Source organism: Megalobrama amblycephala, linkage group LG6 (genome assembly GCF_018812025.1).
Source record: "Megalobrama amblycephala isolate DHTTF-2021 linkage group LG6, ASM1881202v1, whole genome shotgun sequence".
NCBI lineage: Eukaryota > Metazoa > Chordata > Actinopteri > Cypriniformes > Xenocyprididae > Megalobrama > Megalobrama amblycephala.
Genome location: NC_063049.1, coordinates 26243723 through 26269619, shown reverse-complemented (window position 1 = coordinate 26269619; position 25897 = coordinate 26243723). Strand labels below are relative to the sequence as shown.

Sequence of the window (25897 nt, the reverse complement as noted above, 5' to 3'; positions counted from 1 at the left end):
AAAACTGATAAACTGAAAAACTATATTTTCTAATAAAATTAGTTTCACTGTTGAAATGGTATAGGGACAATATTCATGTTAATGTGTAGATTTATATTATAAACTTTATAATGCCTTAAAAATGATTATTCAGAGAATGTCACAGCTCAAATAATATATTCATTTTAAGAGAAGATTTAATCTATAAAGTTATATAAAGTAAGCTTAACATTTGTACTTTTTAACCCCCAAAATCTGCCCTATTCATTTCAATTGTAAGTTCCTCAACATAGCTGCAAATTTTGTTTTTTAATAAAATAAGAGTCAAAATAAAGGTTTGTGGTGATCAACATTATGCCACAAATGCTATCAATTTAGTTTAACTTGTATTGAACCCAGAATATACCTATATTTTTTTATTATTATTATTATTATTACTACTACTACTACTACAGTTTTATCAAACAATTTTAAATTTCTCAGAAAACTCAATTTAAAAGGCCTTATTACTCGTGCTGACTCTTATTCCATTCAGGTCTGACACATGCCAGAGCTCAGCCGCCCTGAGACCAATGTCTCCTTACGGGGCACGGACTTCAAAGTCCATTTTGGATGGACTGATCTGAAGAACGCGAACTCGTCTCTGATAACCAACAACAGAGCAGTCGGGATCAGTGGAGAAGCCACCAAATGAGATCTCCTGGGCATCAAACACACACAATACATAAAATATGTGCATATATTAATGTGCTGTTCTATTCTTCTGTCGAGGTGAAGTTGGTTGAAATATGCTGACAGTCTTGGCTGTGCATGATTTACTCATCTGTCATCGCTGAATAATTATACATGGAAAACACATACTGATTGTAGTTTTCCTTGACTCGTTGACTCAGACTTTGGAAGAGTTTGTAGGTCATGCCAGGGTGCAACAGATGCAAGACAGCACATCCGACCCACCTGTGCACTCCATGGCCCCATAACCCAGCATCATCCTCAATCAGATTAGCATGTCCACTCCAAGAAATGAGCTCTCAAATCGGTCTTTAATCCCTCAGGATAAAAACAACAACAACAACAACAACATGGCACCATATAGGACAGATATGCAAAACCTTAACCTGGGACAAGAAAATGGCTACTTTGATGCTATGTGTCAGCCATAATTTTAACAAAAAAAAAAAAAAAAAAATCAGACTTAATCTGATAAAAGGTTCCAGATTAGGTGCGGCGCAAATTGAAAAACTCTGATAAACTTTGAATGCCTGTTAGGATTAGGGTATTGTGCTTTAATTTGGGTATGTTGGTATTGTGCTTCAAATTGTAATCCGTGTATCCTGTAGGAGCAGTCATCAACTACATGGTGGGGAAGCAGGAGTTTAGAGGCAAAATGGAGATGCATACAATGTATTGAGCTCTACTGAGCTTCAGTGGATCAGCAGATATGGAATCAATCACTAGAGCTACTGAATTTATGGCTCTACTAAGCTTGTTCTACTAGCTAGAACAAGTTAGACAGGTGGGTTTTTGAGAACAGCGATTCAAAATAAAATTAAGAAATTCTTCAATGGTAAACAAAAAGTAACTTTTTTACTGAAATATTCCACATCAAGCTCCATTTCGAAAATGCATGACTCCAGGAGTTGGCATGCAGCGGCGATTCAAGCCTGCTCAACCCACGCCGTCTCTAAAGACCCTAAACCAAAGCAAACATTTCAACAACATTTCCATCCATTCCTACTCTAACAGTGTGATGAGAGCAGGTTAAAGCTGTAAGCCATCAAAGTCTGCCGAGCAGCGTGCCCTGTTTGAAACTCATCTGGATCCCCCATAAACACTCGGCTACTAATTGACTACACATGTGGCGCTGAGTGCATTTTAGCATGCGTTAGTGTGAGTGTGTGTGCCGTAGCGTGTTAGAATGTGCATGCGTGTGTTGGCATATACCATGGCTTATCAGTCTGATCAAAGACAGCCTTTCCTTAAACTGTCTGGAATATGAAAGGCACACAAAGGCTTCATGGTAAATATCTGATCCGGAGAGTAATTGGTACCTGTCTCGGAGATCTGGCTCTTTGATCGACACTCCTTTCCTCTTCCGTAGTTTAAATGTGGAAATATATTTACTGGTGGCTCCCCCACATCCGATCGTCGTGCACCATCTGGGCAGGGTGCTAAAAGATGCTCGCTGCCAAAATGGGCTCTCTAAGCTCATGAAACTGTCCTCGCTTCTTGTCACACTGCATATCAAGAATACCTGGGAGGAATGACATACAATTTAATTATTAGGAAAACATGTAAAATGTTATAAGAATATTTAACAGGGCACTGAGAAGCACATTATTTTTAGTAATAAAAGACTCAAATTACTTGCTTTAGTGACTTATTTAATAGATAATTCACTGTTGTGCAAGAAAGCAAATAAATAAATAATGAAATTAAACGCATTACACTATTTCATGTAACAAAGAATGTATTTTTTTCCATGTACAATACATCTCTTCAGTAGATCCACTATTACAAACATGAAAATCATCTAAATGCATCTCGTTTGAATGATTAATATGATGCAAGCCTCTTAAATGAACTTAAATGAACCTTCTGAGGTCATGTGACTAACATGGTGTCTTGCTGGGACAGGGTTGAGAGAGTCACGACTTTTCACCCCAGTGCATCGCTGTGTTGTCTGTCATTTTGAACATGACTGAATGACGGCTATTTACATGCCCTAAGGGACAGTATTGTGTGGCAGGGGCCAGATCACATGCGCAGGGTCTGCTGAATTGAACGCCTGTTCTAAAGGGGGATTTTTGCCACTGTAGAATCTTTTAAAAAACAACAACCATAAACTCATACTTGCCTCTAAATAAAGTCAAACTCTTATGTCAGTAGGTTTAGTGTAGGTCTACAGTCTCTGGGAATGTGTTTTTTTTTTTTTTTTAAGGAATGATGTCTCAGAGCATTTCATGGAAATGATTTGTATTATATAATTATATACTCACATGAAATGTACTGTTAGATGCATAAAAGAGTTCCCCCCAAACAACCAAGTTGTTTAGCTGTGCTGGGGCCAATTGATACTCTAAACTATATCACCACATTAAATAACTGTTAGTACGCAGGCAGTGTATTGACAGCACACCGGCCAACACAACCTCAAATGTCACCTATAAGACCATAAGCCACTTTAGGGATTTCAGTGATGCGATAACTCACATATCATAATCAAACAGAGTCTGGATGCGATTAAGAGCCAAAGGCCTCAAGAAATCCTTCTGTCCTCTCAATAACAAAAGGATTGCTATTTCTCCCGCTAGCTGGCCACGTTCTGTTTCACAACAGAAATAGCGCCTCAAAAACATCTTTAATAGCCTTATCAGTCTGGTTGGAAAACACAGGCCCCCGATTCTCGCTCCGTACATCAGAAATGTTGCCCTTCAAATGCTTAGAGAGTCTGGAGTTATTTAGCTCTGGTCCCCAATTCCAGGCCCGTGCCAAACCCAGAGTAGCATTGGAGGATTGTGTTTAAGAGCTGGCACAGGATAGCTCGGATACTTGTGTGCAAAGACACTGCCAGAGGGAGGGTGCCAAGAGGGCCCATCTCATCTCCAAGCTGTAAGCAACTGGAAAGTTTCAACAATTGTGGCATTACATTTTGTCTTGGACAGGGATATTTTAATGTTCACCATATTTTATGTCTTGCATTGGAATCACCTGAACAAAGATCAGAAAAATGTTCATTATTCATACAAGTGCCATTGTTCAAAGTAACCATAAAATCGAAATTCTTATTTTTTTATGTAATATTATAGTATTAATTATAAATGATTTATCGTTGCAAATCATTATTTCTTTTAAATTTGTGTGCCCTTTTAATCTTTAATCAAAATAATTTTCTGATGACATGTTTACTGGCGCAAGGCCGGGACAACCTGTCACTCAAATGAGAATGCAGCAATAGCAAACCACAACAATCCAATCAATTATGATGGACAGAATCAAGTCCCACCCTACTTTTTTTTCTTGTTTGAGAAGCCATTTCACTTGGAAATAGGGAAGACTATCGCAACTTCCATTTCATTCCGACTTTAACTGTAAATTTGCTGTCTCCAACATATTTTAAGCAAAACTGTAAAAAGAAAAGAAAAAAGAAAAGAATTGACTTAGAGACATACGAAAATAGACTATCATTAACACGCAATCAAAGACGACACAATCAACCTCAAAGCTCCGTCGCTGATTTCTACTGGAATATATCATTGCTTGATCTGCGCAACTTCCATTACCTCCAATGTATATCAGATGGGGAGGAAATAAAATCAGTATTCGTGTCCCATCCAGCTTTTTGCCAATGGGAGTCTACGATTCGGAGACAAGTGGTGGCGAAGCGGGGCTGTGAACCTCTCATTTGCAAGAGCACAGAAGTGTGTGGCTTAGGAAAATGGCTGTAATAGCAAACATGTGTGCCATATGTAACATGTTAGTGAAGTTGGGGGGTCTTTACAGAGTGGAAATCTTGATAGCTGCTGATAAGAGCCCTTTCTTAATTTAGTTGACTATACAGGAGGAAACTACTAAATACAAGCACAAGACAGATGAAACGGGGGTCTTTTATACAACAGCCCACGATTGTGTGATGTCGCTTTTCAATTAATAAGAAGTTAATATTGAGTAACTTATTTTAAGACAGTTATTGCCAGTAACTTTGTTTGCTCAACTAACAAAAATATTAAGATAAATAGTTCCGAATGATGCCACAGCAGAACACCGAGCAACACACAGTAGAGCAGGGGTGCCCAATCCTGTTCCTGGAGATCTACCTTCATGCAAAGTTCTGCTCCAACCCTGATCAAACACAACTGAACCAGCTAATTAAGATCTTAAGGAACTCTTGATAATTACAGACAGGTGTGTTGGATCAGGGTTGGATCTGAACTCTGCAGGTAGGTAGATCTCCAGAAACAGGATTGGCACCCCTGCAGTAGAGGTTAGCTCCTGAATGATTCCCTGTTTTGTTTTTTTTTTGTTTTTTTTTTTAAACAAATTGGTTGTATGATAGGGCTGGGACAATATATCGATGCATAGCATATCGAGAAATTATTCTGGATCGATTCTAATATTTTTCAAATGTATCGCAATTCTATCTCAAATCGATTCTGAGCTTAGTTTTTAACAGCAGATGGCACTGCCTGCTTTAACCCTCTGGAGTCTGAGGCTAATTTGGGGCCTGGAGAAGTTTTGAAATGCCCTGACATTTGTGCTTTTTTCAGTTGTTCATAAACATATTAATGGACTGACTTAATATGACATTCCATATTAATGGAATGACTGAATACAGTCATTACACTGTATTCAGCACAAACTAGGCTACCATAATATGTGAGGAACGTGTACATGTTTGTGTTTTTGAAGGAATAACGTTTATGTGTGGTTATTGAAAAAACAAAAAACATAAGTCACTGAAATAAGGCCAAAAAATAATATTATATATGTGTTCACAAGACTTCTGGGTATTGGAGGTTGTAGACTAGAGTTTTTGCTTCAAAATTATGTAAAAATTATCATGCCTACTTGTTCATTTATAACAATATATTGATTTAGTTTTTGTAAGACACTTTTTGTCAAGAAACACAGTATGCGTGGAGGCGTGAATCATCATGAATAATGGGTGATTTACACCTGAGAAGACAAAAGAATCGCATAAAAGACCTCTAATGAGCTGCATAATAATGAGGCCTTTCAGACAGGTAGGCTGTGAAAAAACCCTCTGTGGTCATGTCTCAAGCTCATCATGGTGTATATCAAACATACAGAAGAAACAGCAATACTGTGAAATATTATTATAATTTAAAATAATGGTATTCTATTATATTCTTTAAAATATTATGTATTTCTGTGATGCAAAGTGTCTGAATAATTATGTTACCTCTATGGCATTTCATATAGGCTTTTAGCTTAAAAGCATGTACATTTGGAAAAATATTGATGGATTCTCATGTTTATGTCAATTTTCTATACAGAGGAGTAATATTTATTCAATATTTATTGTCATCACTATGAGCGCTGGATACTGTGTTTTCAATTCATACATTTAGTCCACAAATTAATCTAAAGAAGAATAGGCCATGTGACAATCCAGGAACTAACAGGCTTCCAGAGATCGCTAACTATGGCTATTCAAAACACCTTTGAAGACAATAAATACACGATTGAGACGATGTATACATGTATTGCCTCAGAATTTGCGTCTGAATAGCGCTCGCTCCGTGGGCGTGGCCGCATTAGCGGATAATGAGCTGAATCACGGAGGTCTGACTTGTGTCTCTTTTCATACAGATTACATAAAGAGAATATTTGTTTTTTATATATAAATATTTGAATATTTGGTTTGACTTACACGATTTAAAACCTGACATTTCAACATTTTTTTAGACACAAGTCTCATTTTTGTATCATTAGTATTCACTAAGTTACAGTTCATTTTCTGAGAACTATCAGATTGAACTTCGTTCAGAGGGAGACGACAGATCACGCATCATGTTAGTTTTCTTTATTTTGCAAAAAGCACAACATTTTGTTTTTACTCTGAGTGTACACAAATAAAAGAAGATATTCTATAGTTTCAATTGATATATTACTTATGTCTCTATGACAAAAAATGACGGAGTATTTTAAGTCTGTTTTGCTGCAATGTGAAAAAAATCCTGCAAAACGCGCCGGCGCGTTACCCAACTCCAGAGAGTTAAAAACAGCCATACTCTGCTTCCTTCCAATTCCTTGCACACACCACTTGAATCTTCTATAAAATAATCAGTTCATAAAGTTCAAAAAGGTTTAAGCGAATTACAAGGGGGTTTGCAGTAGGCTGTTTACATAAAAGCATTCTGAGGTGCAAGTACATTCTCAGACTCTGCCGAAAGTATAAGTGTTCTTCAACACTCTTCTTCGTGAGCATTTAAGTGTGTGGTTAAAAAGTAGCCTAGAGCGCAATCTGCTGTTAAAAACTAAGCTCAAAATCAATTTGAGAGTGAATCCTGATACATTCTGAGAATATAAGAATTGATGTTTTGACGCATTGACATATTTTCCCAGCCCTATTGGATGATTTAATGACTCGCTTAGAAAGACAGTCAGCAGGTGTGTTCGACTTGAAGCTGTGCTGTGCAGACCGATTGGTGTATAACATCAAAGTATGCATGTATGCTTTCCACTTGCTCTGGCGGTACTTTGATGTCATACATTGATCAGTCTGCACAGCGCTGCTTCAAGTCGAACACACCTAGCCACCTACTCTTTGTAAGAATCAGCATTAATTAATGAATCGGTTGAATGGATGATTGACTTGTTTGAATGAATGATGACTTATTTAGTTTCTGAAAGAATAAACGTTTTGAGCGAATGGGTTCAATAAATGACTCAATGACTAAGACAGTCACTTGCGCCACCTACTGGCTTAATGATGTAACATGAAAAGTCACTAGCACGGTCTGTCTGGAATACGAAAACATGGACAAGCCAAGTGATTTAAAAGGTGAAAAGTGCTGTTGGACTATAATTGGCACTCTTGGATCAGATTTGAGGAACTGAACTGTCGCTTTGTTCACAATAAGATCATGAATGACACCAAAGCAACAAATAGACTGGGAAAAGGACACAAAGATATTTTTATCTGTTTAAATTGCAAATTAACTAGAAATTAGATCAACAGAATAACATCTGTGATCAAATGATGTTTCTATTTAAAAAAAAAAAGAAAAAAAGATGGGAGATGGTTTTGGAAGATATTACTGCGATTTAGGCCTGTTTTCTATCACACATGCTGGAACTAATATGATTATGAAAGCTACATGTTTAAATAAGTGAATAACTCAATGAATAGGCCTATTCTTAACAATACTGATTTGTCAAGGAATCAGGGAAGGTCTACCATTGAACAAAAAAAAAAGATTTCATGAATAAAATGAACAAAAATATGATAATGACTCCTGGAGAGTCTGTTTATTGAGTAGTGGAGATTTTATGCTCTGGCTAAGGTAGCATTGAAGTTTGACACTTAAGTGGTATTTATAGATTTCCTGAAAAACATGGTCTAAATGCTTAGAGAGTGACAAAATTCATTTTCAGTGAGTATGACACTGTTCTCCTAAAATAATACTCACTTTATTATGTTTCCAAATACTTAAAAGGCATTTATAATTGAGGACAATGTACACTTCATTTCATGTGAAATTATTTTGGAAATGATGCCACTGAAGCAATGGTTGGAGGCTATATCCAAACGCAGGAATGTTTCACAGAATATCATAGAAATGATACAGTAGCTCTTTCCATATCTTTCTCTGATTCAGAAAATTCAGTTCTTTAGACTCTTATTATGTTGATTCTATATACATTTGCACATGGAGTGGTACAGAGATAATGTATTTTTGTAGGCCAACCCAGAAGTTAGCATCACACTGGTTCCCTCGACAAAAAACCCGATTGGATTTTCCATAGGCTTTTGAATTATTTGCAAAAAAAAAAAAAAAAAATGTTTATCTTGATGTTTTTCCCATCAAGATAATTTTCTCAAATGAGCACAACTTTTATGACAACTAAATGTAATCACCAGAAACAAAAAAGCTAAACATAGGCTATAAATGAACTACATGTTCTCATGACTTCAGCGTCACCACCTCCAAGCTTCTGACAACTCTTTCAGTCTTTATTAAAAAACATTTTCCCTGAAAGTCTTTATAGTCCCATTTAGCAACTTGATAGCCTTTTTCAAGAAACGTAGAAGCATTAAAAAGTCACGAATGGGGTATTACTGGTGTGTTTTATGTTGTAGAATAAAACGTGAAAATATCTTGACCTTGTGTTAACCAAAATCCTATTCAAAAAACCTTTTAACTTTGGGATGATGGAACTGGAAGTGCTAAAATTCTAAATTGTTTCTGGGTTTTGGCCTACAGAAATACATACATACAGAAATCGAGGCACATAAATATATTTATGTTAGTGTGATTAAATCACAACTATTTTTTTAATTGATTCACAGCCATAATGCATTGGTCAACAGTCATTCCGAGGAAGTTCAGAGCCCTGTAAATAAGTAAATAAGAACCTCAATGTCACATTCATCTTTTGAGTTTTATTGTAACTACAGACTTGTTGTTTATTGTCAGTTTCTCAGCAGTAGCAGCTCTAAACTAACATGGTTCATTGTGTGTTCATCGACAACTTGAAGCCTCCATTCTCCAAAAAAAAAAAAAAAGGAGGATGCCACAAGGACACCAGCACGCTGGTTCAAACGGATTTGTGCTATTGCTAAGAGACCACTGGTCGAAGCCAAAACCTCTTCCTTCCTTCCGACCAGCCTTAGTAGAGAACAGCTTAAGCTGCAATGAATTAAGAAAATGAGAACCGGAAAATTGCACTTTTAATTTTCTGACCTTGTTCCATTTCCTGCGCTAATGTCCAAGCACTCTGGGAGACACATCCCTCCTTTGTTTTTATGACTTTTATAGACAACACTCCACCATGTAAACCCTATTTTCAATACCGAGCCTTACAATACACATTTTGTTTCAGTTTGGATCGATGTGTCTGGGTTTCCTCTGATCACGGGGTTTCCAGCAGAGAAAGGAGAAGAAGTGGCTCAAATAAAAACTTGAGGGACATCATGGAGATTTTGGCAGATTTTTGAGCACCATAACAATATGATTTTAATGTGGCAGAATATCCCCATGGGCCATTATAGCCTGTAGTGAAACCCCGTTGAGTTGTACAAAAAGTGAAAGGAAGTATGCCAAATTTCTCAGAAATCACACAAACAGATATTTGATCAAAAAGAGTGATGTTTATCAGAGGTGACGGTAGAACGTTATTCTCCTGAATAATCATTTTCTAAAGTCCATTTTGTTCAGAGGATTTTGGAGTGACTGGCAGGTATCAATGTATCAGACTGATATCGCTCAAAGTCAGCTTTAATCAGCCAAGTCTCAATGGCTCCCAAGTGCTGTTATATAGTGAGAATATACAGTGCTTGAATCACCATTAGTCAACAGCTGGCTTACTGCATTTAAACCAACCGAATGGAGGTCTCGTGAGAAAATAAAACAACAGCAGCAGTCACATGCAGTACTAAGTGATGACATTCAATGGCTGTGGGGTATATGGAGGCCTTATTAATCACAATACATTTTATCATAACTTTACTTTTGTATTCAAACATTTTTTGTGCTCTTCTTGTTTGTTTGTACTGCAGAATCCTCGGTGGAAAAATGAAACAGTACCCCGCGCAGAACAATAACTTATTTGATTTCAATGAGAGTATTGATGTTAAGCCGGCTCTTTATTTGTAGCGTACTATTTAGTGTAGTGTGTGAAAAAGAAAAAGGAGAATACTGCATAACTGTCTTGCGTTAGTGTTTGGATGTAAGCCACTCTGTTTTTGCTCCATGCAGAGATTCATCGCGCCCTCAAGGAGCCTTATTTAGAGTACAGATGCATCTCATCTGCTGGGTCTTAGAAGCCATGCCACATGGGAGGACACAAATTTGTTTTAAGTAGGAATTTAAATACACACATAAAGAAAACTCTCTCAGTGCCTTGGCCTTACAACACAAACTTTGCAGATTTCACATGTCTATTTCACAGAAGTGCTCCAAAAAAAAGACAAGAAAAAAAAAAAGACCGCTGCCCCGTTTTAAGTCACGCACCACGGCCTGAAAAAGGTTGCACTCCACCACAGAGAATGGCGCATATAAGCAATTTGGCAGTTCTGTATTGTTTGTGTCAGCAGAGTAAAGTAATTTATCCAAGATAACCTAAGGAGACCTCATTTGGTAGTGCTGAATTGACCATTCAGTCTTATCACAGACCTTTCTGAGATGTTCGTAGTCTCTCTGTTTTATCCAAGTTTTAATATCACAACTCATTGTCCTTGTCTGATTTAATTAGTTGGCACTTTATTTGTGAGTTAAATGACCATCTCTTCCTCTTTTCAAATATGAAATGACATTGTGACAAGATAGTGATTCAAATCTGCCTCTCATTGTGTCCTGCTCATGGGGACGCCATCAAATAAATTAAGCAGATAAATGAATATTCATAATAAGTTGTGGTTATTCTTTCTCTGCCTTGAGAGGTAAAATGATTGCAAATTACATGCTGTAGATACCGATGCAAGTTTTTAAAGTTAATATAGATTAATTTACTGTTGTGAGAATAACAAACTGTACGATGACCCTAGCTTGTGACTTATTTCTATGTGGAAACACCATGCATATTAGGTATCCCAATGAAGAGTCCAAAGAAAAAAAAAAAAAGTTTTTAACCTGAACTCAAACATGAAGACAAATCTAATTTACATGGTGTTCTCTCAAAATATTCCATGAAATGTTTGAGGAAAAATTGAGTTTTCAACCCACCCAAATAAATCAAGCCTTTGTAACCCTATTTGGCATCCCAGTTCTTGTGCAAACCTAAATTTATATGCCTACTGTGTGTATGTATGTATGTATGTATAATGTTGCAATTTCTAAATTTCATTTTAAAATTGTTTAAAGGTCCCGTTCTTCGTGATCCCATGTTTCAAACTTTAGTTAGTGTGTAATGTTGTTGTTAAAGTATAAATAAAATTTGTAAAATTTTAAAGCTCAAAGTTCAATGCCAAGCGAGATATTTTATTTAACAGAAGTCGCCTACATCGAACGGCCAGTTTGGACTACATCCCTCTACTTCCTTCTTTAATGACGTCACTAAAACAGTTTTTTGACTAACCTCCGCCCACAGGAATACACAAAAAAGGGGGCGTGGTCTTGTTGCGCTCCCACGGAGAAGAGCAAGAGTTGCGTTTGTAGAGTGTGTTTGTCGGCATGTCGTCGAAACGCTGTTATTTTCATCCCGCAGTCCAATCAGGTCTGATTCCGGCTCAAATTGATAGGGTAAAATTAAAGACATGTTTACAATAACACTGAGCGCGTGCATCTCCACGTTATGGTAAGAGGCGTGACCTTTCCGGACAAGATGCGCTAAGCTGCTGTCGAATCACAACACAGGAACCGCTGGCACAATCAGAACTCGTTACGTATTTCTGAAGGAGGGACTTCATAGAACAAGGAAGTCATCAGCCCGTTTTTATGACAGTGGAAACAGCGGTATACAGATAAGTAAATTATGTGAAAAATACTGTGTTTTTTTACACGCGAAACATGAACACATGTTATATTGCACACTATAAACACAATCAAAGCTTCAAAAAAACACGAAAAACTTTAAATATTGTAAGATCAAATGTAACCAATTTTACATTTTCTAAAGACTGGTTGGAAATAGGGCAAATCAAAATGTGTATATTTAGACAATTCTTAGTTTTAAGTATTATTTTAAAGTTTTATTTTATTTTTATTAATCTACATTAGAGCAAATCCATTGGGGGAAATTCTATCAAAGGCTGCATTTACACTGGCACAAAAAAAAAAAAAAAAAAAAAAGATTTTTTTGCTCAGACACAGATCGGAATTTGTTGCACACATGTAAACACAAAAATCCACACGAGATCCGATTTTTTCGCATCCAATCTGAGCCACTTCCAAATGTGGTTTGAAATCAGATCCATATCCGATCTCTGGACATGCGACCTACGTCTAAACACGCATATCCGATTCCCATTGGAAATCCAAGCCACCACAAGGTGAGGGCGACACGTTTGCTTACTAAAAGGTAGCTTTAATGTTGTATTATGAAGCAGACGTGCCTGTATGCACTCGCACTAAAAATTCGCAGCTTTATTATTGAGGTAGAAAATGTCTATCTATTTTTTCCTTGAAAGAAATTGTGTGCACATGCACACACAACATTCAGCAGCTGAATTTGAACCTCTGCCCAGTTAACTTAAAAGAGACCGCCATGTGTTTTTTTATTTTTTATTTTAATAAACCAAAAGCTTCACTGGGTGGGTATGCTACTACCTCTCTCTCTCTCGTGTACGCTCTCTCCTTGCTCGTGCTCTCTTTATCATTCATTCAAATAAATGTAATCTTAGCTGCTACTTTATTTCCCTTCAGAATTGTAGATTTAACGACTGTAAAATAACAAACGCAAATTATCTTTATTTTCCAGTCTATATTAGTTCAGTCAGAAATCGTGCTGCAAAACATCCATGACATTGACATCTGTTAAGTTATCCATTCTGGCAGGTAATCATGACTTGACCACCCGACGTGAAATATATAAATAATTTTAATAGCACTGCCATTCAAAACCCAAGAGTCTACCATGTGCATGCAAAGCTATCAATGACAATCATTTTGGGCGGGAATTAATGTAAACACAGATATCGGATACCAGTTGCGTCTAAAGTGAATGTAAATACACTGGCCAAAAAAAAGATCGGATCTGTGCATTAAGACTTGCAGTGTAAATGCAGCCAAAATGCCTTAAATAGCAAAAAGAAAAAACATTAACTTTTAGATTTAAAAAAAAAAAATTGAGATTGACAGAGTGAGATATGACCTTTGACCCTTCCTGCTTCTCTGGGTTATAAAGTGACTGAGTGCTACATAGCCACGGCAGCTCATTCTTAAAGGGCTCGTAGGAAGGACACACTGCATCTGTGGTGAACAGCCCTCTGGTAGAGCGTTTCTGCACAAGAAAGCTTGAGGACGCATCTGAAGTGCTTTGATAAAGTGCTTTGAGAGAAAATGAACTCCCTCATGGATTTAATGACATCAAAGAGCAAGTCTCTGGCATCGTAATAAATTCAGACCAAACTCATTGAGAAAGAGAGGGAAATTGAGCCTTGATTATCACAGCTTTTGTGTGACATTGAAAAGACTAAGAAGGCCAAGGGAGGAAGGGGATAAAAAAACCCACTTGTCCTCTCTCAAACTAGCCCACAGAAGAGAAAGAGAAGAGCCGTTTTGAGGATAATGTGCTGCCTGGTCGTTAGAGCGCTACATGGTTCTGAAACAGAAACTTTTCTGCCCATTGGACACAGCTTTTATAAGCATATATAGAGGACAAAAGAAAGCCTGGAGTAGCAAGGAGCCCTCACAAAGGCCATTATTTATTAAGAAAAAAAAATTGAATCCCTTGATGCATTATTATTTATGTGATCACAGTGTTCAGACTGGTCTTTTTTAAAGTCAATCCAAACTGTGATACTTACAGTTTTATTTATGTTATTTTATGTGGATTTTATTTACAGAATTATGTACCAGTCACTACGTTACTCTCTTTTCCCAGTATAAATCTTTTATATACATGCATTTTGAATCCCAGTATAAAACTATAAATCTTATTTTTCGGATGCTGTGTTAAATTCTTCCATGTTTCATAGCAACAGAAATAATTGAGTTTGCAAGCACAATGGGTCTGGCATCAGTACCTTGTCACAACAGTTCTTACCTCATAAGTGGACGTAATTCCACCTCAGCTCATGCCAAATTAAATAAATGCTTTCATAGTAGTATCCAAACACTTATCCAAATAGCTCACCGACTCTGCCTTCCACTGACTCATAGGTAACAAACATATGACATGGAAATATTGGATATAAAAGTCAGGGGGGTGAATTATGGGAGTTAAAAAAAGAGTGATGTAAAATTCAGGCCAGTCTGTCATTACCTCAAGCTTTAACAGCAATACTTTTCAGCTTGGGTTTTGGGTGAGAGCTGAAAGGCTGAAGTTGACAGATTTAGTTTATTGGTACACTGGCTTTCCCCACCAGCATAGATGAGTGTGAATTGATGCCTCTAGAAATTGCCATATAATTGTTCCATTAGATTTGACATTGAGAGGCCTGTTTCTTACTTCAGCTCAAATTCTAGTTATTGTTAAAAAAAAAAAAAAAAAAAAAAGAAGAAGAAAAAGATATCTGTGGTTTGCGTAGAATGTCTTCATTTCAGTTCTGTGACTTGTTAAATGAATATCCATGAGTGAGCGAATTACCATTTGCAATGGAAAAAGTCCGGAAGACAAGTGGGTGTTTGCTCATTTAAGCCCTTCATGAAAATCAGGGTGGAGGATCCGGAGGTTTGCATGAGTTAGTGCTGGTCTTGATTTGGACAGAATACATCTCTATTAACAGGTTAAAATGTTAAATTTGGGGTCAATAAAATGTTTTATTTTAAATTAGTTTATTCGCCAAGGACACATTAAATTGATCAAAAGTGACAGTAAAGACATTTATAATGTTACCAAAGATTTCTAATTTAAATAAACGCTGTTTTTATTTGCTTTTTGAAGAATCATGGGGAGGACATACTAACAAGATATTATGTAGCACAATTGTTTGCAACATTGATAATAATAAGAAATGTCTCTCGAGCACCAAATCAGCATATTCAAATAATTTCTGAAGGCTCATGTGACACTGAAGATTCAGCTTCGCCGTCACAGGAATAAATTACATTTTAAAATACATTAAAATAGAAAAGCTTTTTTGAGTTGTAATAGCATTTCACAATATTACTGTTTTTACTCAAATAAATGAAGTCTTTAAAAATCACATTTAAAAAAAAAAAAAAAAAACATCCAACAGACTCCAAACTTTTGAACAGTGAATACATATAAACCGATTAACTCTGGAATTATCTGGATTTCTGCTTAAATGTTTGCTATAAAATTATCTTCATCTGATTAAAATCATTAAAACCATATAATTTAATGAACCACAAACATGAAAACCCACAACATGCTACAGTGGCATCTTTGTTGAGCTAATCGTGCAATCAACTTCAGTGATGAAAGAAGAATGTGAGCCCTTATATGTAGTAAGTGGGGTGAGCATTGTGTATCTGGAAACTTCCCATTAATGCTGATCAGATATGCTGTGAATTAAGTATTTTGACATGTTCATCAATTCAGAACTGTTTGGATTGAAATATAGTTTTGGTTTTAAAGTTTGTCTAATGAACTCAGGCAACAATAAAATGCTGCCACACATCCCTGCTGTTAGTATTTCTGAATTGTGATGATTTTATAGTATATCCGTTCACTGACCATTCAATGACACTCAAATCTTTCAATCCATAATGTCATATTCTCAACCCCTTTGAAATATTTTTTCATAGGTCCTTATTTCTTTGAACAGCAGGTCATTAATATTATGCAGTTATGTTTATGGTGGGGTGCCACACCTGAACTGACTGGAACACCTGACACCAATTACCCCCTTTTCAAGAGTTCATTATCCAAACATTCCACAGGCCTTTTCCATTAAGGCTTTCAATTGTTTAAACCAGGGTTGTTCCTGAGATCTACCTTCCTGCAGAGTTTAGGTCCAACTCTAATCAAACACACCTGAAGCAGCTAATCAAAGTCTTGAAAATCATAGGCAGGTGTGCTGTAACCAAACCTATTCCAGACAAAATATACTTAAATAGAATATAGAACATTTTCTTCTTAGCGAAATATGAATTAAATTGTTAGTTCACCCAAAAATGAAAATTCTGTCATTTATTACTTACCCTCATGCTGTTCCACACCCGTAAGACCTTCGTTAATCTTTGGAACACAAATTAAGATATTTTAGTTGAAATCCGATGGCTCAGTGAGGCCTGTATAGGGAGCAATGACATTTCCTCTCTCAAGATCCATAAAGGTACTAAAAACATATTTAAATCAGTTCATGTGAGTACAGTGGCTCAATATTAATATTATAAAGTGACGAGAATATTTTTGGTTCTCCAAAAAAAACACAATAACGACTTATTTAGTGATGGCCGATTTCAAAACACTGCTTCAGGAAGCATCGGAGCACAAATGAATCAGCGTATTGAATCATGATTCAGATTGCGTGTCAAACTGCCAACGGCCGAAATCACGCGACTTTGGCGCGCCGAACAGCTGATTCGATACACTGATTCATTTGTGTTCCGATGCTTCCTGAAGCAGTGTTTTGAAATCGGCCATCACTAAATAAGTCGTTATTGTTTTTGTTTTTTTGGCGCACCAAAAATATTCTCGTCGGTTTATAATATTAATATTGAACCACTGTACCCGCATGAACTGATTTAAATATGTTTTTAGTACCTTTATGGATTTAGTACCTAGCCATCGGATTTTAACTAAAATATCTTAATTTGTGTTCCGAAGATTAACAAAGGTCTTATGGGTGTGGAACAGCATGAGGGTGAGTAATAAATGACAATTTTTATTTTTGGGTGAACTAATCCTTTAAAAGGGCTGTATGTAGAATTCAGAAACCGTTGTTATTAGCAACACTGGTGGCTGTTAACTGAACTACAGCAAATATTGCTCGTGCTCGCACACATGCACACGTAAACTGAACGTAATTAAAGGCCCCAATATACTCATGACGAAGTTCTTTTTCGTTTTCTCCTAAGAAGTAAAAATAAGTTTGGACATACCTTTGCAGAGATATACTGTTAATGAACATCCAGACGCCGTCTCCTGAGAGTGACTGTTAGATAAATGTGCTGCGCGCGCCGCTTTCTTCTCAATAAAAAAATAAATAACAAAAATGGCAGCGGTAAGCATCTGATCTGTTTTCACCGGCATCATGTCAACGGATGAGGTCATTAAAATAACTCTGTTATGATAGTTTGAGTATATTTGAGACCTATAGACCTGACTACGTGAGACTATTTAAGTAATATCCCTTTTCTCTGCGTGAGATTACAGTTAGTGGCGGGTGCAGAAAATAGATGATCATGGGCCTCTATAAGTGTGGGTGGGCCGGAATAATTCGCATCACCCCATGTTTTTTTCAGCCGGCTTAATTTGAAAATAAAAAGATAAACGGGTCACTGCACGGCAATATAAACGTCCATGCCTTAAAGGTGAAGAATGTAAGAAAGATTAAACAGGTCACGAACACGTCAAAGCAAACGGGGTAAGTTATTGTATTGCAAGACACTTCGGTAAAGTTGGTTTTATATTCGCACATTCGGACTTCTGATCAATTCAGACTTTCCAATAAATGTGCAATAAATTAATGTTTGCGAATTTTAAGCAGCGACATGATATTGACAACCAACGATTGTCAACTTACAACATTTTTCACAGTTGATCAAAATAGGCAAGTATTGTTTTAATGGCATATTTACTTGTGAATGTCCACTGAATGTCCAATGTAGTGTGATTAACAAGGCTATTGAATACGGATGTCCGAATGTGCGAATATAAAACCAACTTTAGTTTAACGTTACCCAAGTTTGCAAGACGCGCTACAATAAAGTCTGTGTCGACGACTCGCCATTGCTAATACAGTACATGTGGCTTATGTACATTTCAGAAAACCCATTGCTCACAAATGCAAATAATATGGCATATTAACCATGCCACGGCGGGCCAGACTACAAAAACCTACCCATAGCTTACCTTGTATGGCCGCTGTCTGCTCTAAACAAGTCGGAGTCGCGGGATTTTGCATTTAAGATGTTGATGATAATATCGTCGTAATTCTAATTATCTGTTAGTTCTCTTTCAGAAGACCAAAGTGTCAGGTTTTTACACTGTCCTGTCATCTTTTAGACGTGTTTCTTTCTTAAATGTCATAGATGGTGGTGGTTTAGCCATTTTTGTAATAACATAAAAAGGTCGCTGCTAACATTAGTTGGAATCCGGATATTGGCGCGAAGAACATAACATTACTGGTGTGACGTAACTGAAGATAATTAGCATATTCTTGTTAATATTAGGATCGAGTTCTAATGCATAACAAAACGCATTTAATACTATTGTTAAAGAATTGTTAAATGTTAGAAAATTGTATTATTAAAAAAATATAATAATGTATTGTACAGAATGGAATGTCTATAGACACTTATATAGTGTATACACTAAGTGCAAATAGCGTCCCTTGTTGGCAAATGCTATTTACACTAGCTCCACTCACCAATGTCTGGTTGGGCCACTCAAGTTTTAAAAAAGAGGTGCAGCAGTATTGTCTGGCTATCACCAGACCAAGCTCAATTTAAAATTGAACATTGGTCTGGAGAGTCTGCATGTATTTTCTACTGCACACGAGCATTATTCACGCAATTGGATAGTCCTTCAACCAATCAGATCAACGATCCAGGTGACGTACTTTGCAGAGCGACACGAAAACTCCAGACAGGTTTAGTTTGTATTGGTTTGTACCATTGATCAGCGGTTTGCAGAAGCAGCAATGGCATCGAGCGATTTTTGCAGGTTGTGCAAAAAAACATGAAAGTGAGTGATATTTACACCCAGTCGAGCGATTTGTTTGCTAAACTAAAGAAGTCATTTAGGATCGTTGAGAGGTTAAAAGCTGCTTGCTGTCGCTTCTCTATCGTCATCGTGTTATACCCGCCAATAGCGAGCAAGGTGGATAAGCCAGTCTGTGATTGGTTCCCACAAAAGTGTAACAGATGCAGCAGAAATGAATGTACGGGTTTCCAGACTGAGTTGCCGGGCGAAATCAAATCGCCAGCAGATCAGGCTGGGTTTACCCAGTCTAGCAGCAGTAGTGAGTAATACTCGCAGACCTGATTTTTAACACGATCGACATGGGTCCGAATCCGCCTTTTGCAGAGTTCGCATTTATTTTCAATAAAAATGAAAATAATGTTCTGAAAGTGCAAATAAACTGTGAATGAGTTTATTGTTTATTGTTTGAACGAGTTTAAAGTGTTTATTGGGTAGGTGCAGCGTCCATTTAATAATCATTTACACCAAAAATACTGAGGTGCAAATAGTATCTTCCACTATAAAGTATAGATGGCATCTTTACTCTTATTGCAAAGATCTGATACTTTTACATGCTGTAAATAGAATCTACTGCTATTTTCACCTAGTGTAAATGCATGTCATTAAGAAAATGCTGCTATTGTCACTTAGTGTAAAAAGAATATATTTCTTTTGGAATTTTCCTGAAAATTGTATAATTGGGGTGTAACAATATATTGCAGTATACAATATGTATAGTGATTCGTGGATAGTGTTTAGTTCACCCAAATTTGAATATAATGTATAATAATGCAGTGGGGGAATATTTGTGGGTCCTTTATAATGCCAAATGTCTTACGTGACCAGTAAAACATGGCATTATTTTAAATATATCTAGTCAGTGACATAGTGCAAGCATATTTGTCTAAAATAATTCATTGTCTAGATTTTTTTCTTCTTCTTAAATGTGTCATAGAAAGATCTTTAGCCATTTTTGTAATAATAAAAAGGGCCTGCTAGTTGGAGTCGGTTGGAATCCAGATATTGGCGAATTGTCAAACATTAAAAATATTGTGTTATTAAAAAAAGGCCTGTTAGCAATAACAAAATTAATACATAAAAAAATTCTCACATAGCCCTTTTGATCTTATCGTATATTATTATTACATGTTTAGAGATTTTAATCACATTGTAGGTGATTCATTCACACATTCAGACATTCACTAAAAATAATTTCAAAAACAGTTACAACTCATCTTAAAGCTTATTCAAATACAAGTCTGTTTCAAATAGCAATAATGCATTTTGATTTTAAAATAATAGATTTAAGTAACAAATTTATTGTTTTTATTATATATTTTTTTTCATTTACACATGATAAAACCAAATGTTAATGATTTTAACTTTTAGCAAATCAGTGTCTTAAGATTTTCTGTGCCAACATAGTAACTCAACTGTGCTATGGTTTAATATAATGTATATTAAATAATATTTTAATTAAAGAGTCTTTTATTTTTACTGTTCACTGGTTTAGAATGTATCTTTTTATGTAATATTTTTAAGCAAATATGTGGAGAGAAAATGAATGTATACTAAATACTGTGCTTTAATGTTTAATATAGTGGTGGTAAAAATATAAAATGTAAATAAAATATTTAAAATATTTATATTAAAATAATGTTTTAAATGACAAATAATTACATTAAAAAAATAATTTATGTTTTAAAATGTTTAAATAAATATTAGCGGTTGGGTTTAGACCCCTTCAGCAAAACATTCTTTCCGTAGTTCGGTGGAAGAGCACAAAACTTTCAACATAACTGTCACAAGCCTCACACACAACAGTCTCACTCAACTCAATGGCTCCACCCAGCAGTAAACGCTCTCCATTTTTTCATAGTGAAGGCAGAGCAGGAAATGATATAATTGTTGCATTTTTCCCATGCCCGTTTGCCCTGTGCTTGACCCCCTCCTTCGGCTGCTGGGAATGGTCACTTAGTGATTAGTGCTGTGAGCGTCTGAGTTTTCATCCACAGAGATCTGTGTAGGGGGTGTTCGGAGACCTTTACAGTGCGTCCGTGTGGCTGTGAGAGAGGACTTGTGGGAAAAACGGGTTTATGTGGCGCTGCAGCTATAAATAGTGCATCAGGAAATCTGTTTAACAATCACTCATGGGATGTTTAATGAGTCTATAGTTAGCAATTCCAGCAGAGAACAAAAAGACATTTTTAATCAATCAGCTACATTGCATTACGAATATGCAGTGCACTGAGCTGCCTTTCGCAGTGGATTTGATTATGGCTGTTTTATCGTGTTCAACATCAGCCTGTTCTTCAGTCAATTAATACTGCGTATAATAAGGTCGCTCATGGGAAAGGCAACATCTAAACAGTGAAGTGAATTGTGTCCTAAATCCAACCAAGTGACATCATGTCGTTTTGCTCCTGAGGTCATATGAAACGCCCTGTGCCGTGTTTCCCAAGAGAAGACAGTGGAAGACATTAGGTGTTTCGGACACTCTGGGTGGAATCTGTGTAAATTAGATCCACTAGTCTCAAATCTTGACTATAACGGTGGGAAATGTCAGTCTGACCTCAGGCATCAACCGAGAGTCTGCTGTCACCGGCTATTAATGTTAAACTGGCCCTCTGTAGTTCCCATAAACATTTATTGACTCCTAATAAGAAATCACAGAAATGACTCAATTTGGACACTTCTAATGAACACTATATTTAGACTTGTCTCTGAATGGACAATAGCCACATTCACACATTACGGTAAAATTATCAGATTGAATTTTCTGGTGAATCTTGTTCATACAAGCGGCGTAAATGGAATAAAAAGTGTAGCGACCGCCCCCTCACACCCGGAATCTAAAGTTTTGTTCACACATAGCATCAAAACAGACATTTTTACAGCTTCTTATCCCAGATAAATAAAGAAATGTAAAATCTCAAGAAATGTTTTTCTCTAAATTGAATTCAAATATTGGATTATTGCCCTGACATAGCATTGTTGTCGTTTTATCCAACTATTATTCAATGATGTCATATGACTTTAATTTTCAATATTAGTTGAGCAGGATTGTCTATTACATGAAGGTTTGAATTCATGATTCATGCTTTACTTGATATGCTACTTCTAAACAAAATAGATTAATTTGATCTTTGTCAGCCTCTCTTCACCTTCTGTAAAAAAGATGAGGGGAAACGGTCACATTTCACTTACTGAATGAAACAAATCCAAACCAATCACGAGTCATCAAACATCACAATGACGATATATCATTCTGGATCCAACTATCAGTCAGACCTCAATTTATTTGGCATCCAAATTGCTTTTGTGACATTTATAAAGGAAACCAGTGTGCTCTGTGATTCCAATCCAGCTTTTCCCTTACAAAGGCAGATAAATAATGCATTCTGGGCCGTCATCACTGCAAAACTATAGACATACTGAGACCCACACACATACACGCCTATTCCTCAAGAAATGAATGAACTCGTACTGGATTTTTTTTTTACCCTTTTTTTTCTGATACACAGAAGTGGGTGAAATAATTGGCTGCCATTTCCTTTTATTGAGAGAGAGCAGTATAAACTGTTTGTAATTTAGTACATTGCCTCACTTGAGAAGTTACATAGTTCACTTGAATGTCTATTGAAAAGTGTTTTTTTTTTTTTGTTTTTGTTTTGTTTTTACTATTTGACCAGTTTAGAGAAATCCCCTAAAATTATCGTTTTAGGTCATATTTTTAATCAAATAAATATATGGAGAAAAAGGAATGTACATTAAATATTTTGCTGTAATGTTTGATAGGTAGAGGCAGAATTCACACTATATTAACTATTAATATTAGTTAAAATTAAAAATCTGCTTTAAAATATGAAAGGAAGAAAAGAATATAACAAAAAGGAAGAAAAAATAACTAATAATGTGACGTGAATGTTTAGGGGCTGTTTTCATCTAAAAACGATAAACTTTTTGTGCTTTGGCAGGTCATTTACACGACAACAGCATTTTGGTGGCCTGAAAATGTAAAATGTGAAATGTAACGTACAAAAACGCGAATTTGTGAAAACTGTAACGTCATGCGCATGCGTATTACGTGTTCAATCTATAGGTGCGTAGTGTTTCTTTACAAAGTGACAGCTCCAACTACTGGCCTGGCATGCACAATACAGCGTTTTGGTCATTTTCACAGATCCGTGTGAACGGGGATCGTTTTGACCGAGTTGTTGTCTGTATGTGAAAAACGCAAAAGGAAAAACTTTTCCCTTTTGAGTACGTCGTTGTGTAAACGTACCCTTAGCCATATCTGCAGGTGCAAGACTGACCGAGTCATGCAATAATTGTCTTCATTTGTGTTGTGTACATTATGATTACATCTAATCATTTCTCATCAGTAACACAGTTGTATACCACTTTTTACCTTTTTTTTAACAGTGCAGGATGTCTGGTGACTGTTTATATGACGAATCCCAGCAGCCTTTGTGTTTGAGATTGGGACTATTGTAGTAGCTCAGGAGGTTTAGTTAGTTTGGGTTGGCAATAGTCCTTCATTTTAGGGTTTCAAACTACTGTTTAGTTTTTGCATAAACAATTGCATTGTTCAATGTCAACCTTATTTTTACCTCCTTTCTTTTTTGAAAGTAGGATCGTGTCAACAGTTGGACTTGGAGTGGTCCTAAAAATCATACTCTCATGAAATCCAGCCAGGCTCTCATTGATATAGTAACAAAGCACGATGAGTGTTGTTGGCCGTTCGGTTAAATTGTACAAACAATGTGGATTCTGGAATTTTCATTTGAGTTGTGACGCATTACAGTTATTTATGATTATTCTGCACTTGACAAAACTTTAAGGAATTACATTTTAGGATCGTAATACATTTCTTTTGTTCCCTGTAATTATGCATGTATTTTATGTATTGAAGATGAGAATTTATTTACAAATAATTACAACTGCATTTTTATTTCTTTGTGTGATTGTGCAGGCCATCAGAATGATTCATGGAGTGGATATTGGAGTAAAGCTGTTGGCTTGTGGCTTGGGAACTGTAAGAACTGGATTAGACTGTTTTCGGCCTGTGAAAGTAGAAAAAGAAAATACCAACAAGCCAACAATCCAAGGTCCATAGTGGTCTTGTGTGTGTGTTATCAGTGGAGTGCCAGTGAGGTGGGGGATACAGTGGCATTATACAGTGGTACTGTGGCATGATGAATAATGCCAGGCTTAGAAGATGCGCCCAAGCCAAGATTTGAAAAGCTTTGAAAGCTTTACCAGTACAAGAGGAGGAGGAAAATATCTGCCTGATTGTTCTTAAGAAAAACATTTCTATATGAACAATTCTGTTTGTTTTTAATTATATTCATTTTATTGCATTCTTCTTTTTTATTGCTGGATCTTGTGAACATCTGAGACATTTTAAAACGGAAGAGAAAGAGGAAAAAAGTAGTAATATGCACTTACCTATAAAAATGCTCCTTTGGTGCAGGGTTTAAGTAAAGGCCAGTATTTACTATACAGTATCTGAGGTGATTTTGTCAAGTGCATGGTTTCCTACAGAAATTGCTGTCACTCTTTACCTCTAACATCTGCTTCCATTAAAAGCCACTCAGAATGGTAATTTGGTGACCTGCTGAGCCCCGAAGCCATCTCTACTGAAGCACACCTGTGCTTTTCTAAGAGTATAATGGGATCAGGACTATTAGCTGGCAATTAGAGATTGTTTAAACCTGAAGTATTACCAGATCACATTACAGGCACCGGCCAACATTTAGACAAGTTCACAAGTGCAAGTCACCCAGACAGAAATGGAAGCCTCTTTAATGCTTATATGTTTTTGGCTTAAATGTACACATTTGCCCTTGTGCTGAGATTTTAGTATACAGGCTGCTTCGATATAAATGCTATGGAAAATTTGTTTGTGGAGCAATAATTAACACCTGGCATCAAAAATTGGTCACTGCCTTAAAAGTATATTTTTATGGCTTTTTAATTATTATTTTTTGGTTCATAGATGAACACTTAAAATAAATAATGTCACCTGCATTTATATAAATATTTGAGTTATTCCCACAGCTATGACTCTCTTCATTTGCAAGATCTAGTTACTGACAACATACATCATTTCACATTAGTAGATGACATAACTCATACTTGAAGCAGCCGGGTAGGAGTCGCTTAACTAAACATTTATATTAAAGAGACATTGTGCACCGTGTGAATTTGATAACTTTTGATTGACCCTTGTGGATTATTAAATCTTAAGAACACACAGTGACCACGATCTGTGTAGAACTGGTAAACATGTCCAAGAGCTTACTTAATGTTTCACTTGTGGACCAATTTGGCCTGCCCAACACCCTGCAGCTGTTAACATACCGTGAAATGCTCAGACTGAGCCAAAAGACAGGAAGTGGCTTGTATTTAGCCATCGACTTGATAACTACCTTCTTTTTTCTTTTTTATGAGAAACGAAAGAAAGAAAGAAAAACAGTTCAGAAAAACATTCAATTACACACAGCCAAACTGAAATTACTGATGTGCATTTAAATTACATTCATAACATGTTATTGTACACTCAATCTGTCAGTAGGCAATAAATCAACATTTTGAAAAGTGTTTTTGTTTGTTTTAAAAACCACGTGTTAAAGCATGTCGCTCTAGCCACTGAAATACTGTTAATGTCAACATGCCGCCCTCTAGTGTTCAAGAGACACTTTACTGTGAATGGAGACATTTCTAGCACAAATAAAATAAATCTAAGACTACA

The 25897-nt window shown here is 36.3% G+C and overlaps 3 long non-coding RNA genes across 3 annotated transcripts in view; 2 read left to right on the top strand and 1 right to left on the bottom strand.

Moving 5' to 3' along the window:
* Window positions 1-2345, top strand: part of LOC125270230 — a 4538-nt gene extending 2193 nt beyond the window's left edge. Inside the window, exon 2 of the long non-coding RNA XR_007185301.1 lies at window positions 515-2345. This is a non-coding gene — a long non-coding RNA (uncharacterized LOC125270230). The remainder of the gene's footprint in view (window positions 1-514) is intronic.
* On the bottom strand, window positions 1341-18576 carry LOC125270229. Its single transcript, XR_007185300.1, has 4 exons — window positions 18310-18576; window positions 2031-2233; window positions 1563-1672; window positions 1341-1393 (listed from the first exon to the last, which is right to left on the bottom strand). It is a non-coding gene; the product is annotated as an uncharacterized LOC125270229 (long non-coding RNA).
* On the top strand, window positions 17181-25897 carry LOC125270228. Its single transcript, XR_007185299.1, has 2 exons — window positions 17181-17503; window positions 24116-25897. It is a non-coding gene; the product is annotated as an uncharacterized LOC125270228 (long non-coding RNA).